Source organism: Epinephelus fuscoguttatus, linkage group LG22, assembly GCF_011397635.1.
Source record: "Epinephelus fuscoguttatus linkage group LG22, E.fuscoguttatus.final_Chr_v1".
In the NCBI taxonomy this organism is placed as follows: Eukaryota; Metazoa; Chordata; class Actinopteri; order Perciformes; family Serranidae; genus Epinephelus; species Epinephelus fuscoguttatus.
Window position 1 is genome coordinate 5,565,603 of NC_064773.1, and position 17,599 is coordinate 5,583,201.

General features: G+C 42.1%; 1 protein-coding gene across 1 annotated transcript in view; it reads right to left on the minus strand.

Moving 5' to 3' along the window:
* LOC125883186 (uncharacterized) overlaps positions 1-17,599 on the minus strand; it is a 152,452-nt gene that overhangs the window by 97,426 nt on the left and 37,427 nt on the right. The gene's annotated exons all lie outside the window — the stretch shown is intronic.

The following is a 17,599-nucleotide window of genomic DNA, read 5'->3' on the forward strand; positions in this document are numbered from 1 at the left end:
GGACTCTCATTTTAGTGTAGAGTGTCAGACTGAATTTACCAACGCACCATGTGAGGTCACTCACTCTCCGGGACCGCCAGTGTTACTTGAATAAGTAAACACTGACCAACGGGACCAGACTGGCCGACCCGTATGCACTCACTCAGTGGATGGATGATGTCACAGGAAGCCAATCTTACAAAGGAGGACCACACTTGTTTGTTTTGCTATGGAAGCTAACGTTAGCTAATGTGCTAAAAAGTTAGCGTTCCAGAGAAATCCAATATTCCTCTTAATCCCTCCCCAGTTTCTGATGAGGTGGACATGATAACCCTTAATACACATAACCTTATTCATCCCTACAACAGGAAATACTTTTTCCCTAACCTGATATGAAGTGTGCGCTGCACATGTGAGCATTTTTGATGATGGCCTCCGTCCAGTCCTTTGGTCTTATCACATTTAACCATCTTTGTTTTTGTTGACGGGCAGTGGCGGCTGGTTTTGAGCCATGACTCCTTCTATTCTGGCTCCCAATAACACAACAAGACAAACACATTTTAAGACTCCTGTGTAGCCTACAGCCCTGTGGGGGAGAGTCAGATTGGCGTGGTAACTTCAGATTGTTATTGTAAGTGTCTGATAATATGGTGGAAAGGATCCATACAGAGAAAGAGCTTTTGTTAAATCAATAAGATCCTTTTTGTTTAACCAGAAACAGCTCTTTCTCTGTATGTGGACGGGAGGTGCTGCTGGTGGACAGAGGGTGGAACCTTAAGAGCACGCTGACCTGAATGCGCATCTACACCATCTACACTCACCATCACTCCTCATCATCGGGCCTTCACTGCTGGTGCTGGCAGAAGGGTGGGGGAGAGGATGGATGACCAGGTCTTGTCAGATCATATCTTTGTGGCCTGGTAGCCAACACGGCACAAACCAGTACTGGGTTGCAGCCTGTTCGCTGAGATTCACCTGTCAAACTGATGATTTTCAGCAACGATATTAAAGTCTTTCACATACAATTTCAACAAGATGACATTCTGACACATTGAATTAAAACCTGTGTAAATATCTCAATGTAGAATTACTAGGCTTTGCCTCAGTGACTCTTGCAGTGTGCAGCAGAGTAAAAGTACAAAAATATTAGCATTTAAATGTCCTCAAAGAACAAAAAGTAAAAGTACTCAATATACAGAATGGCCTATTTTGAGAATATTTCACATGCAACTGTTTTAATGTATTAGAATTAAGCTCCTCTCCCACTGCACAAAAAGCCCACGAACACCAGCTAACAACTGGCTTTTTTTATTTAATGGTAAAGTGTACAATTGGCATTCACACCCAGGTCAAATGACTTTGCAGTAGTCACATGTATTTAATGGCTCCAGCTCTAATCAGCAGAAATGGAAATACAACACCTGGGTGAATACACAGATTTAATTTCCCCCTTTACTGGAAAGATGCAATGACACCACACCACATAATACAGCCCATGTATGTGTTAATTTTGGTGGAAAAAGGTTTATTATTGATGAATTAATCAACATCACTCCAATTTTGCAGCTGGTAAAGGTGGGGCTAATTCATTTCTATATAAACTACTGGTTACCTTGTGTTAAGTTTTATCTTTATCCATATAATTCATCATAATTTATTGGCTGTTTATAGTTGTATTGATCTGAATCTGCAAAGTGACTAGTGACTTATGTTGTGAAATAAATGTAGTAGAGTGAAAAGTACAATATTAACTTCATAAATCTAGTACAGTTTAAGTATAACGTAGCAAAAAATTAAAGCACATGTAACTCAAATTTGTGTATTACTCGAGTAAATGTACTCAGTTAAATTACATCACTGCTGAGGACACAGACGCAGCTTAAAGAGATGTGAAGTTTACAGCAATCTTACTATATAATGACGAAAACGTGTGTGTGTGTGTGTGTGTGTGTCTGTTCCACGTTTTTCTCCTCACTGACTTGGTCAATCCATGTGAAATTTGGCACAGTGGTAGAGGGTCATGGGAGGATGCGAATGAAGCAACATTACATCAATTGGCCAAAGGGGGGCGCTATAGCAACCGACTGAAATTGCAAACTTTAAATGGGCATATCTCATGCCCCGTATGTCGTAGAGACATGAAACTTTGCACAGAGATGCCTCTCCTCATGAGGAACACATTTGCCTCAAGAACCCATAACTTCCGCTTATATAGATTTTCCGCCATTTTGAATTTTTTGAAAAACACTTCAAATGGATCTCTTCCTAGGAAGTTTGAGCGATCTGCATGAAACTGGTTGAACATAATCTAGGAACCAATATCTAAAGTTCCCTCTTGGCAAAAGTTGGAAAACTTCCTAAAACTGAGCTTCTATAAGGCAATGAATATTGCGGAGGGCGTGGCTCATCACATAAAGGTGTATAACATCTCAAGGGTTTCACCCATCACCACGCAACTTTGTAGGCATATGACCACACATAATCTGAGGGGACCCCTCCATTATTGACCCCATCAAACAAAATGGGGGCGCTAGAGAGCTCATTTCTTATCTAGGCCTAACCGCCATATGGATTTTTACTAAACTTAACTCTAATTGGCAACTGGGTGGCGCTATAACAACAGAAAAATGCTTCAAAATGGCTAAAATGCGACCGATCGCTGTGGCTCCCCCTGTGGACCAATGTTTGTTGGTTTCTAATGTTTGGTATGACGAAGTCATGGTATGGTATGCTGTACATAATCATGGAAACTGTCAGTGTGTCATTCTGTCAGTCAGTCATTCTGTCTGTCCCATGTTTTTCTTCTCACTGACGTGGTCAATCTATGTGAAACTGCAAACAGGCATTGAGGATTGGCTTAGGTAGAAGGTGACAAAGCTACCAATGGCTATGGACTAATGGATATAGTTCAGAGAATCCAGAGGACAGCAACAAAATGTAATCCCCCACGCCCAGCCCCCCGCAAAGTTATTGTAACTTTTTATTTACATGCAACAAAATTCAATGTCTTTTCAAAAACCTTCAATGACTTTTACTTACTCCATGACTTTTCCAGGTTTTCCATGACCATGAGAACCCTGTTGATAAGAGGATATTATTCCAAGTTAATGTGATGTGAAGTTAGGAAGGCTACAATAAAATGTAATTTGTGTTGAGGTCACTATCGACTGTTAACAGCAGCAAACTCAACAAGCGATCTGTTGAGGCATCAGACATAGAAAACTTTCAAGACCCATGTCACATTACAGAAGACGGTGAGATGCCAAAACCTGCTGAACAGACTGAAATAATTTAAAAACAAAGTGATTACTTTCCACCTTAAGTGCACTAATCCTTTCTCAAATCTCAACAACGAAACTGGAGCTGCAAGTATAAAAATGAGTAAAAATCCTAAATTTCAAAAACACACACTTTGCTTTAAGCACATAAAGTCACAGTACGTCAGCTCTGAAAGGGTGATTTCTTCCGTGTAATGATGTATTCTCTGATGACAAGCCTATCACAGCAGTATGCTGATAAAGAACACAACTGCCTTAAGTGGAGTTATAGGGATTAGCCCATTAGGCTAAATCAGCTAATTACATGGAGATTTTCTTACCGTTCCTCCGGCTAATTAATTGGAACGACTACCACCACTGTGTTCAGGAAATGAGTCCTCTCTCAACAGAGGAGGTAAAAAATCAAAAATACCACAGTTTTCATCCACCTTTTGCTCCCATTATAGCACCTTAAAGGCAAAGAAAATTATCAGCCTCCTAATTTTCACCTGCCAAGAGAAGGATGGCAAAGAAGAGAGTTCGGGGATGTAACACTCTTATTCTCTGGTGTTTAAATTAGCAGCACTCTGTATTAGTTTGGTAAAAGGTGAGTCAGGTGCAGGGGAAGCGCTGCAGAGTCAAAATCACTCCATGATTCGATGATTTAACATACATAATGTAGATTTAATGTTTAAATCTATATCCTGTCTTCTGTGTCCTGAGACAACCTGTGGGAACACACCGGCTGAAAATGAATAGCGCTCGCCAGCATCATCTCAATTAGAGGTTGCACCTGTGCTTAAGCCAATTATGCTCATCCACTTGAAAAATAAATGAGTCATTATGCATCCTGTAAGGCCAGGGAAATCAAAGTGTTTTCAAAGTGTGTGGACCGGAAACACGCAGGACAAGAGAAGTTTATAGAATTCATTTATGAGAGATTTTGAGCTCTGAAAGGAGAGAGGACAAGAACAGTAAAAAATAAAGAGTGAAATGATTTTTCTATGATGCTGTGTTCATTACAGCCTCTTCCTGACCTGCTGAATAGGCGCCTCCATCAGCCAGGTGTAACCATAAAACTCCCACTCTCAAAGCGTGGAAGGCGTCTAACCTTGAAGGCACTCAAGCTGTAAATTGACAGTCAAAACACCACTGGCTTTTAACCAGAACCTTGCCGCGGATATCAAGTCTCGTCTGGCCGGTCGTTTAACTCTGCGAGACCAAAAATTAATAAAAAAAGTACAGGAGAAGGAAGTACAGAGTGAACTCGAGAACTAGACCAGAACTCAAGAAAAAAAAAGCTGAAAGCGGATGAGAAGCGAAGAGTGTTGAGGAGTAAAGAGCCGACGCAGACATAACACCCACCAGAGAGAAGAAGATACACGTGTACATGGACAGAGAGAAAGAAATAAACCAAGAGATCGACTAGATAATATTCTACATGGTCAGAAGTATGTCGACTCCCAAATGTTACACCCAAAAGTGGTTGTTGGCTGGTTTCAGGCGTTCGACTAAACTTGGATTCTGGTCAGAGGGATTTGCTCCCATCCAGCCACATGTGCATCAGTGAGGTTGGCCCCTGATGTTGGGTGATCAAGCCTGGCTCAGTTCACCCTGAAGATGTTTGATGGGGCTGAAGCCAGGAAGTTCTTCTTCCACATCAAACTGGGGAAACCATTTATACATGGAACTGGCTTGGTGCAAAGAGCGATCACGTCAGAACATTTAGGCATCTTCTTTAAATTGTTGCCACAAAGTTCAGGGTTTTATCCTACATAGAGGAATTTTTGGTGCCCCCTCGGGCTGGGTGATATGGACAAAAATTCATATCTCGGTATTCACAGGCTGACTGGCGATACACAATATATATTGTGGTATTTTCTAGGAAATGGGCTACATGTTTTCAGTTGCGAGTCAAAGCCATATTTGAGATGTCACAAGCACTTTTACAGAACACACTGTGATCAAAATAAAATGTAAAGACAGGGATTTTGTTACACCTCCAAAAACACAAGTGGGCGGCAGGGTTTCTGTGAAGGGCTGTACAGTTTAGTTGATTCAAAACACACATTAAACACACATTAAACATGGCTTAATAGAGACAACTTCAAACACAAGTACACAAATCAGCTTCACTATAACTCGCAGCATTCACAGACAAACACTTGTCTTTATCTGGACACATTTTCCCCACAAACACAACATGCTAACATTATTAGCACAAGCCTATGGTATTTTACATTGTATAAATTAGCCTAGCAGCTAGCAGACTTTTCCTCTGCTCATATGAAGCCAGGGACAACAGCAACATTTAACAAAGGTAACGTTACAAAATCCGGCTCCATTACAACTCACAAGGTTCACTGACAAAACAACTGTCTTATACAACACGTTTTCAAAACAAATATAACATGTTAACGTTATTAGCACAAGCCTATGACATTTTACATTGTATAGATTAGCCTAGCAACTAGCAGAGATTTCCTCTGCTCATATGAAACCAGGATAAATCACACACAAAACTTAAAATAGCCTATATTGTCTTCACAATTTATTGTTTCTTATCTGCGAAATTAAAGTAAATAAAAGCTTTGTTTCCACTGAGGGAAATGGTTTCAGCTTACAGAAATAGACAGGAAGTTGCTGCGAAGTGTATCTACATTTCTGCGGAGGTGCACGTCAGGCTACGGCTCTGTTGTGGAGAGCTTGTGAGTGAATAAGTGGGGCAGAGCTGTGTGGAGACTGTGAAAGAGGTTGTCTAAATTTATATCTTGCTTGAGAATATATCGATATATCGTACAGATCGGTATATCGCCCAGTCCTGGCCCAAACCATGAGAAACAGCCCCGACTATAAGGACGCATTCCCTCAGCTGGCTGGACGAACGGATGGATATAATGGATACAGACTTTAACAGAAGCAGAGTTAGATAGTAAGACATGTGTGAATGGATAAAGAGACCGAAATTATAGAGATTAAGATAGAAAAGAGGAAAAAATACGGAAATAGATATGGAGAAAAAGAGTGCACATACTGTAGGGAATGAAAGTTACTGGTAACAGTACGACAATAAATGCTGTTCAGCTTGCAGGACTTGCTTGGATAGAGAAATAGACGGAGAGGTAAATACAACGATAGAGAGACAGAGTGGGAAGTAGAAAGATGGAGACCGCCAGAGAGGGATGGATGGGAAGATAAACAGCGATAGCCGGAAAGAACAAATACAGAGGGACATAGAAAGAGGGAGAGAAAGCAAAATACAGAAAGAGAAAGATCACTGATGATAGACGCTGTAAACAGAGAGTGACAGATAGACAGTAGATGGATAAATCGATGGGTTTATACATACTGTAGATAGACAGACGGACGGGCGGATAGACAGAGCGAGAGTTAATTCCAACTCTCACAGACTTGTTCACAGGTGTGGGTGGGTGGAAGAGGAGGAAAGAATGTGGGAGAGAAGGGGAGGGTAAAGAAAAAAAAAATTCAAACGTCTGGGTTTTCACACCGTTAATTTAGCCGTGCAGAGCCCCATCGCACCATTCTCTCACTCTTCCTCGCTCCTGTCGGAAACATGCTAATTAGGGAAGCCGACTGACGTGAGCGAGGTTTAAAGGGTAATTAGCATAAAAATCCTACATGCTGTATTTTTACTTTCTCTAATCAACACCCTCACACGTACACATTTTTCAGATGTGAGAAAAAGCAGTTTGACGCAATTAAAATGAAAATTAGCATCCGGGAGGAGTGGTGGTGGTGGAGGGGAGGAGAGAGGAGGGAGACAAAATGTTCTCCCCTTGCATTTTGTTGTTTTTCTCGTCGCTGCACTTTTTTTTTCTCCAAGACTCTGAAGAAAGAAAAACAGTGGATAATGTAATTGTTTTTACAAGCAGAAGACATGTCGAGCGACAGCGATGCAGTGTTCTCTGCGTAGCTGCTGCTATCTGGTTCTCTGTCACCGACTGACAATCTTATCTCTGCCTCTCGGGAACGTCGATTCACTGTGCTCGACATGGTGAAAATATGCTTTTTCTCTTATGGAGTCTCTTGTGTGGTTTGAGAAAGAAAAAAAAACAATGCTCTCCAGATAAAAAATGATGATTGCACAAATGTTTGCTAACACTTTTTACTTGAAGAGGTGCTCACAAGACACTGTAAGAGCCTCATAATCATCATGGTCAGAGTGAACACAATGTGCAAAAAACACATCATGGGTTTCATGTTATCTACATAATGGCTCAGTACTGAACTGAACGTACTCTTCTCATGTTTTTCAGATGACAGCGCTGGCTTGGGATCTGCTTGTATTCCACCACAATGAAGTTCATGTGACTCAGAACACACTCACGCATTTTCACACACTGGTGCTGCTTAACAAAGAAGCATGCGTGGTCCGTGTGTTGAAGCGACTCAGCAGCACACTGCAGACTTGAATCAAAGAGCAGACTTTGCCATTTCCTCTGTTCTCCTGTTTGGATTCCTCCTGCACCTGCACAGTCTGAAGGTATTTCCACCAGTCGCTTGAAAGGAGAACAGAGAAGCTTTAAGCTCTGTTGAAAGGTCCAAAGAAAGGTCTCCGCAGGGTCAACAAGAGACGAGCTGTGTGGATGGTGGAAACAGGTATTCTGCACTGCTGTTGCAACTCCGAGCGTCGCCGAGCAGTGTGCAGAATTTAATTTTTATCAGACATGATGGTTTAGGCACTACTCTTTGTCAGGTAGTAACAATACCTTCCCGTGCTTCAGCTGACAAGTAGCGACAGCAGCAACAGACCTGGCACATATTCATCCAGGAGGGATGATGATTATTGAGCTAACACGCTATTATTACCACAAATAAAAAAAGAAATAGAGCTGGTTGATTGCCCATACAGGTGGCACGAGTATCATTCCAGGTGAGTTATTCGTTCTTTAAAAGGGTAACACGTACTTGTACATAATGCTAAAAAGCAAAAACAACTTCACATATTTTGGATTGCGAGGACACGTCTGAAGTAGTGTGGTGAAATTTTTGATGAGTGCATCCTTGACATTTTACATAAGAAATTATAAGTGTATATTTCCTCAAATACACGGTAATTGAATAAAAAGGCAGAAAAGAGGTATTATTTCATTACTTCAGAGTTCATGAGATCTATAAATACTTTAAAAAGCAAAGTAAAACTAATGTCAGCCTTGGGAAGCATTTCAGAGCAGCTGTCAAATAACTTTCAATTAAGCCAAAATTTCATTTTCTCCATAACATGCTCCATACTACTACTTCTAAATTATTCCAATATCTCAAGAGTCGTCATTTCTATCAAACTTCATTTCATTTCTCCTCAGACACTAACAATGTAGGAATTAAATTTTGCTGCCTGTGCTTGACTTCCTTCATGAAACCCTACGAGGGGAGACAGGAGGAGGAGGAGCGACGAGTTGACCTTGGAGCCTCGTCTCGTAGCACCATATTGCTCCACACCTGGGAGGCCCAGGGGGAATGGGAGAACCCGTCACCCCTTGGAGCTTTGCAGATGGACTGGAGCTTCAGCCGAGCAAGAGAGAGGGAGAGACAGAGAGACAGGGAGAAGGAGAGGGGCTGGATGAGGGTAAGAGGAGAGGGAGGATGCCCTACGATGCCTTAAGGGATCCATATGCTCTGCTGACTCAAGCCAATGACACCGATGATTGTGATTGGTTCAGAAATAGGCCAAAGTGGGCCGGTCCGCTGTCCTCAAGTGCAGCAAGGACTCTTAAGATTTATTATCGTTCAGATTACATGTATATGAACTGAGTTTCTCATCAGGAGGAGATGGTGGATGGCGTGACAAAGACACAGCTGCCAAGCAGCACACAGCAGCAGATCATGTTGAGTTCTTCAACACAAGCAGGTATTTCTGATGACACGGGACATTTCATGCCGTGTTTGTTGAGATAAAACTGACCTATTTTACAGCCACATGTCGGGACATTACAGCCATGTCTGATGCAACAAAAGCAGGTATTTTTTAACAACAAATCCTGACATTTCCAGTTGGTTTGTTGCAACAAATCCCTGTGTTTTTTAAACCACATTTTGAGACATTACACCCTCGTTTGTGGCTATAAACCCTGGTATTTTTCAGTGACGCGTTTGGAATTTATTTGTTACTACAAAATTGGGTATTTTTTTTTTTATCCACACATATGGATGTTTATAGAAACGTTTGTTGCCCAAAAAAAAAAAAAACCTGACATTTTCTGGCAATAAATCGGGACATTTCAAGCCATGTTCGTTGCAACAAAACATTTTTTAGCGACACGTTGGGATATTATGGCTGCGTTTGTTGCGACAACACCATTCATTTTTTAATGACACATGGGGACAATTCTATCCTTGTTTTTTACTACAAAACTGGGTAGTTTTTAACAAAATGTCTGTATATTTCCAGTCGTGTTTGTTGCCACACAACGGGGTATTTTTTTTTTAAGATAAATCAGGACATTTCCAGCTGTGTTTGTTGCATCAAAAATGGGTATTTTTTAATGATGTGTTGGGACATTTGTAGCCGCATTTGATGTAACAAAACTGGGTATTTTTTAACCACACGTCGGGACATTTCCAGCTGCTTTTGTTGTGTCAAACCTGAATAGTTTAGAATGACATGTTGGGACATTTGTAACTATGCTTGTGAAGTTTTCATCCATGTTTATTGTGTCAAGTTGGGTATTTGAAGCTAAAACACGATCTTTTTTGAACCCCAACCAAGTGTTTTTTTGTGCTTAAACCTAACCACATGTTAACCACAGCGTAGACACAACATAAATTAAAAAACTCAAACGTAAATAAATGTCAAGCTCTAATACATCCACTACATATAAAGCATATAAAGTTAACGTATGAAATGTTCAATTGTAACATAGCCATGTTTTGTAAAAACGTACAATGCCAACATTTATTCTGAAGACAATGTAAGTAACATTGAATTCAATCCAGGGAATCCTGCACACTTGTCTGCAATCTGATTTATTCCATTTCCAAAAAAACCTTATGCAAAAAGAGCTTCCCACAGAAAACTAAATCTATAGTAAATATATAATCAACCAAACTTCACAGTATGTATAATATATGCAGTGGGCGACACTCAAAAGACTATTTGGCCATTTCTTCTGACCTTGCATAACACATAGGAACTGCAAGTTCAAATGTTGAGAAAAGTTAAATAAAAACTCTGTCAAGTGTCCCTTTCTCTACTTGTTTCATCAAAATTTTCCACTCATCCCTGCAAGCTCTCCATCGCTGCTCTCCACAGTGTTAAACCTACAATATGTCTTTCTGAAATGACGAAGGCAGAGAAGTATGTTGGTGTAAAATGTGTCGACTGCTGTGTGTTTACGAAGAGCTTGGAGAAAGAGAAAGAGAGTAAAGTAGGTGCATGGGCAGAAGAGAGGGAAGGTTTTGCTTCCCTTTGCTGACAACCTGCAGCATATTCTTGGGGTTTCTGTCCATATTCTAAAATAAATGGGTATCTATTGCTGTACTGGTTATTAAAATGACAATAACTTGTGATTCTAGGAATTAAAAAATGATCATTTTGTTAGCATGCGACAAACTACAGCTCCCATGAGGCTTTGACAGCCCTCATGTGAGCATGAGTCATGGAAGATGGCAGATGGAAACAAGCTGATAATATCTGATGTGTTATCCTTTGACTGTGACTTTTCGTGGAACAAAAATGTTGTGTATCGCAGTTTCAGCCTCCACCGAGAAGCAAGAACACCTCCTGATGAAAAGGAGCACGAGCTGTCAGTCACCTGACAGCAGAGCAAGGTGTGTGAGAGGTGTTAGACCCGCCCAGCCCTCCCTGTAGTGATGTCACCGTCACTGTGGTGACTCGGCACGTGGTCCAGAACCGTCGCCAAGAGTGAGGGGGCTGCTTGCACCCTTACCACATCCCCTCTGACCACCCCCTCCTCCAAATGCCACCACCCTTCTCACCCACCGTCCTCAGCCCTTCTCATCGCCTCGTGCCTTTTCCCTCGGAGCCGACCGCCATCTGTGCTTCGAGAAATACTCCCCGTTTGTTTTTCTCTGGATCTCGCCACTCTACTTCTCTATGTTCTGACTCGCAGGATGCTGCCGCAGGGTTTCTCAAACTCTTTCATGTCAGAGACCCCCAAATAAGCCAACATTAGTCCACAGACCCCCCTTTGATCAGATTTCTTCCAAGGCAGCCATATGGGAGGATCTTTGTTGATTCAGTATTGAATTTCAGAACAGACTACACTGGATGTGGAGAGCTGAGAGCTGTACTCATTCGTATACATTCTGTAACTGGGGTCATTTCTACTAAATTGAATTATATTGAATTTTCGTTCTGTTAGGGGGCCCCCCAGGAACCGCGTCGAGAACCCTGGGGATCCCGAAACCCCACTTAGAAAGCCACTGCAGCTGCGTATAAAGAGCAGGAGACAAACAGAGAGCAAGAGAGGGAGTTGCAACCTAAAACTAATGTTCTTTTCCTCCAAAGGGCTAAATGGAATAATAAGTCCTCAGGCTCTTCTCTGCAGCTGTCAGAAAGATCAAGTTACAGCCCCGTATGAGCAAGCACAGTAAGTGAGAGTGTGTGTTTGTGCAGGAGTGTGTCCACAGTATGCGAGTGTTTCTGCAGAGTGTACTTAACACACTGTATTGCCATCCGCATATGTCTATATAACCAATTTGGCTGCTTAAACAAGCCAATGAGCTGATGAGCCAGGGGCATCATTAAAAATCATATTCCCATCTTTATTCCTGCCTTATCTTATCTCTACCCTTATCTTTATCTCCTTCTTCATCCTATTTCATACTCAACATATTCTCTTATCACCATTTTTATCTGTATCTTTTTTTTATCCTCATCTTTATCCTTGTCCTCATCTTATCTTTGTCTTTATCTTCATCCTTATCTTGTTTCATCTTTACAGGCGTGCTCCCCTTATCTTTGTCTTTATCCTTATCTTATTATATCTAATCTTATCTCTGGAGTTTGAGAGGGGTTGAAAGGGGTGAAAGGAACATTTTTGGTATGAGTGAGTCTCGTATCTCTGTTGGAATGCTTTTGTCAGAAAGATAAGTCCAGTGCTAACAAGCTGATGTTGAGAAAGTATAATATTTACCATGTCCACCATCTTTGCTTAGCATGTTAGCATGCTAACTAGAGATGTCGAGAATATTTCTGACTGCTAACATGTCGGTCCAAAGGTTAATTTTGCTTCTTTTCGGTTTGCTGCCTTGCACAGCTCCTGATCTGGGAGGAGCTAGCTAGTTACCGCTAGTACCGCCATCCCAACTCAACAGCTTTACTGTGGCAAAATGTGCCCACCTTTAAGTCTTTCTCCACATTGCCCTGGTGAGTAAGCAGCTCAATTTTGAGCCTTAAACTCCCTTTAGTATTGTTAGCACTCTTAGCTCTGTTAGTGCCATTAGCAGTGTCAGCACGGCTAGTGTTGCTGAGATAAATTACAATGCTAGAGGGGTTTTGTGGCTTAGATGAAGTCACTCACTAGCTGGGGCTACCTAGGAGAAGAATGGAGGATGGCCACCATGTTTCTGCAGCAACGCTGCTGCGACAGGACATGCTTGGACATACTTTCCACATTGAATGTCCACAGACAGGTGAGGTCACACAGACACACACGAGGTGCTTTACACAGTACAATTGTGGGTTTAACGTGAGCCCCCAGCAGTGCACAGGAGGACTGTGAGGTGAGCTTACCGTCCTCCCACAGGCAGTATCTTGTAAAAGTGAAACCCAAAAGACACTCCTGGGTCTGCAGTGAATGGGTGCGGGTACATGATGGCTTCTCATTCGGAATGAAATAAATCTGAATGAAATCATTCCGAATTAAAGTTTTTCCAGGTAGTTTACATGGGAAATATTCATCCCGAATTCATCGCCTTTATTCGGGTCCGCACAAGGTTCGGGGCAGGGAAGGTTTCTGATTGGATAGGGGGCGGGGCGGATGTTACACGTTTACCGGAAGAAAACACTGTAGTCCTCGTTCCGGATAACAAGATGCTTGACGACGCTGTTCTTACTGCCTTCTTCGGGCTTGTTTTGCTTATATTCTTGAAGCAGCAGTACGACAACAACCTTGTTCTGCTAATGCTTCGTCTGTTGAGGAGGAGAAGAGAGGGAGAAGGTTGAAGAAGGGAGATAGAAAACCGTGCTGTGGCGAATGGAAACCGGTGAGTGCAACAAGTTGCGCGTGCACTATATACGTCATCGTGCCAGAAGGGCAAGGAAACGAGCATGCGCGGAAAGACTGGAATGAACTTAAAGAGGAATGAGTGTATACAAGCGCGATAAATTATTTCATTCGGAATTAGTAACGGAATATTCCAGCCCCTTACATCGGAATGAATTTTCAATCACATTGGCCATTTTCATTCCGAATTAGGTGTTTACAAGATCACTTTTAACAGGAATGTACTTTCACTCCAAATGAAAAGGGGATTAAACGGTCCATGTAAACGCACTCAATGTCTGTCAAATATCAAACATAAAACTAACTTCACCGTGGTGAGGGGGCTGTGGCTGGCGGTGTTCTGGACCAGACTTGAGTGTGCAACAAGAGTTTGGAGCATGGACAATCAGCGTCCTTGCTCTGTGTACAGTCTGTGCGATCGCAAAAAAAAAAAGGGCGATCACAAGGACATCTGCATAGGAATCCATGCAGACCCTCATGAACATAGGTGGATGACGACAATTACGTCACCTGAACCAAAGCAGACCCTCATGGACATGGGGACGCAGAAACTATGACTCGGCCCTTGCTCGCCAAAATCGCTGCTGCCTAGCTCCCACCTGACTGGAGTGGTGCCCAGTGCAGTAAACTAAGGGGAAGCAAAATGAACCTATAGACTGATATGTGTAACCAGCAGCCAAGGGTAGCTAACCAGCAGAGACCACAGGGTGGGCAGTGGCATGTTACACATTCTACGCAATTGTAGATACACTTGATACACTCATTGGCAAGGTATACAGTTAAAATGGTATTTAACAAAAAGTCCTAATGCATATTATTGCACATAAAAACAACTGAAATGTGTTTAACTGGGTTCTCTTCAGTTCAGAGTACAGTATGGTGACGGCTTAGGGGTAGAGACTGTTTATGAATCTTGTGCGTGATTTGATGGACCTGTAGTGTTTTTTGGAGGGCAACAGCTTAAACAGGTGATGAGCAAGATGGAATGAGTCTTTTAGGATGTTATGTGTTTTCTGTGGGCACCAGGAGGTGAAGACGTCGGGGCAGGTAGCTGAGACCGAGTCAAGTGGTGGACCAACCAACGGAGAAAAAAGGATGCACTGTGATGGCTGCATATTGAATATCACAGGGTGTACTGGGCCAAGTAAACACTGGAATTATGAGATCCCTTCCACTTACTGTAATTCTGTTCCTTAAGGACAGACAGCCTCATTCAAGTGCTGTCACTTCCATTCCATCTATTCCTCTGATCCCCTCTGTAACGGCCAGTTAAATAGCCAGTAATGCCTTTTAGCTTGTTAGTGCTGGATGCTAGTGAGCTCAGACAGACTGGGATGGACATATGGAGGGAGTCTGGCAACAGACTCGCAGTCCTGATGCCAGCTCCTCAGAAACATTCACACACGCACACACCCACCTACAAAACACACATATCGGCACTCCTTCGTATCTGTTGTCCAGAGCTCTGAGCCGTCCCTACTTCCTGCTGTCCGATTATCTCAGAATCTGCTCCATACGAGCATCGTGGGAATTTTGGAACCTCCTCGATTTCCCATCATCCCTCTCGACCAAGGGCAGGCGTCCAGCATGAAGGCTGGACCGCTCCCCGTACTCGCAAATTCCCACCCGCGGAGAGGGAGGATGGGATGGCAGATAAAGGCGAAAGCAGCGGGCACACAGCGAGCGCAAAGCTTTGTTCAAAGAACAGTCCAGCATGGATCGCTTCCCGACCCTCACATCTTTGTCTCTGTGTCTCCTGCCTCGCACGGGTGTGTGTCAGCTCATTTTGTGTGTGTTGTCTGGTGTCTGTGCTGACAGCTGGCCTGGAAATCCTTTCCAAGAGTCACAGGTTGAGTTCTGTGTGAAACAGAGAAGTATTATTGGGAGGCCAGACTGACAATGAGACTGCTTGCTGTCTCTATTTTTATTAAACCGGCGTGCAAATGCAGAACCAATCTCTTCTTCTCATATTGGTCTGATCCCAACTGGACCTTGTTTGTTATTTCATATAATAGTGCTGTCATTATTAAAAGTAGGTGCTGTTATTGAAGCTTTTTCTTTGAATGACGTCTTCTAAAATCCAATAAACTTCAGACTGTAACTGTGGAGCATTTTAAACTTCAATAAATCCTGACCTTGTGAATTTGTAGAAATTACTTCATTTAGGGCTGAGTATCTGCAGTCTTTACTCTACAGTGCATTTCACATTTAATGTCACTGGAAGTAATTTAAAGAGGAATTTGACAGAGTGCCAAGAGTGACATGAGGCGCTTCCTGTATAGTGCAAGACAGGCAGAGCTGTTCTATTAATGTGCCAGTGTGTGAAGCATCTTTATGCACTTATATTGGAGGGTTAACAAATTTAGCCCATTAGGTGGAGGAAAATTTCCACAATTTATGTTTCATATGCATCATATCAGCGTTTCTAAAGTTACCTTGTCATCTGAAGGTGGAGGGGATGGCATCGGCAAGACGCTTGCTAAGCTGTAGACCGCTGATTGAGACTAACCAACAACAAACCCGTAGTGTTTTAGTGACCCTTTGCTGATTTTTCAGCAGGTATAGCAGCACGAAAAGCAATTATTTTTCACCAAGACATCACTGCGTTTCCTGGCAGGAGGTGCCACGAAAAGTGGTTGGTTTGTAGAGAGCTGTGTTTCCAGAGAGTACTGTGCCCCTAAAACCGGTGTTTTGATCTTTTCCTAACCATAACCAAGTGTTCTTGTGCCTTCATGTAACCACACGTCAACCATAATGATGTTGAAATTAGGGTTGTCCCCTAATATTCGACCAAACGTCAGTCGACCAGAAAGGTCATTAGTCGGTAAGATTTTATTGGTTGCTTAGGGGGCAATCACACAGAGATGAAACGCTAGAAGCACAACGCCAGTAAAACAATTGTTTTCGGCGCGTCTCACCGGCGTTCAAGCATCGTTTTAGACGGGCGTTTTTCCGGCGTCTTTTTGGACACGTGTTTTTGTAGACACGTTTTTGTAGACGCTTCTTTTTAGATGCACGTAAACGCTGAAAAGTTAAAATATTTTCAACTTTCTGAACGTCAGACGCCAGTAGCACCATTCGTTATTGTCGTCATTGGCCCAGGCAGCCAATCAAATCCTCCTTCCTGTTTTGTTGTGGCAGTTACGGCAGTTTGGTCAGCTACAGCAGTTTACGGCAGTTACAAGCGACAGACAACACAATGCAATCCGAAGACGAGAAATTTATCCTGACAATATTTGATTTTTAAGAATTATACAACACACGCACACCTCAGTACTCGAACAAACACAGGAGGGCACACGCATGGAGCTGTGCGAGCAGCGCAACGAATTTGTCTGTTGAGTACAATGTAATTGAACGACAATATCGTTGTAGCAGCTAGTTAACTTTCAGACAGTGGGATATGTGAGAGGGCTGGTGACCTTATTTCGTAGTTCACAGTTTTTGTGCTGCATTTTTATGAATGAAAAGTGCTACAAACAAAGTTGGCTCGTGATAGTTTCATGTAAGCTAGTACTGTCTCTACTGTCTTCGAGGGAAACACTATATTCAAGGGGAGAAAATATAAATATAAATATAAAATATAGGCCTATATTAATGAAGGTTCATTAGTACGGTTTTGTATTTCTCTGTAATGTAGCACAGTGTTAACAATGTTACTGATACTATTCTTTCTCACACCTTCAACTCAAACCACCAAAATATATCATTTAATAATTACATTAATATCGTAAACATGTGGGCGACTAGTCGACTAATGGCCCTAAATGACGACTATTAGTCGACTAGGAAAATTCTTGCACAATGTACATTTTTTTTTCATAGTTGTTGGATTGCAAATTTTTCAGACGACAATTTCTTTGTTTTATTTTTTACTGTCTTCGTCTTCAGTATCTTTGCATATACCTAAACCTATTAGTGATTACAGGTTAAAGCCTGCAGGTGTACCAAGGAATTCAGTGCAGAACGTACTCTAATCTTAACGTTGTGTCTCATCATCGCTCCATCCAACTGTTGTCTAATCCTCCTGTCTTCCAGAACGCAGCAGCAGGTGGGTCTGCTCCTTTGTGAATAATGAATGCTCCGGGACATTATGCGAAGCAGCAAAAAAACTGTTTTATACATTTTTTTCCACTATGTTAATTTGACGTGACC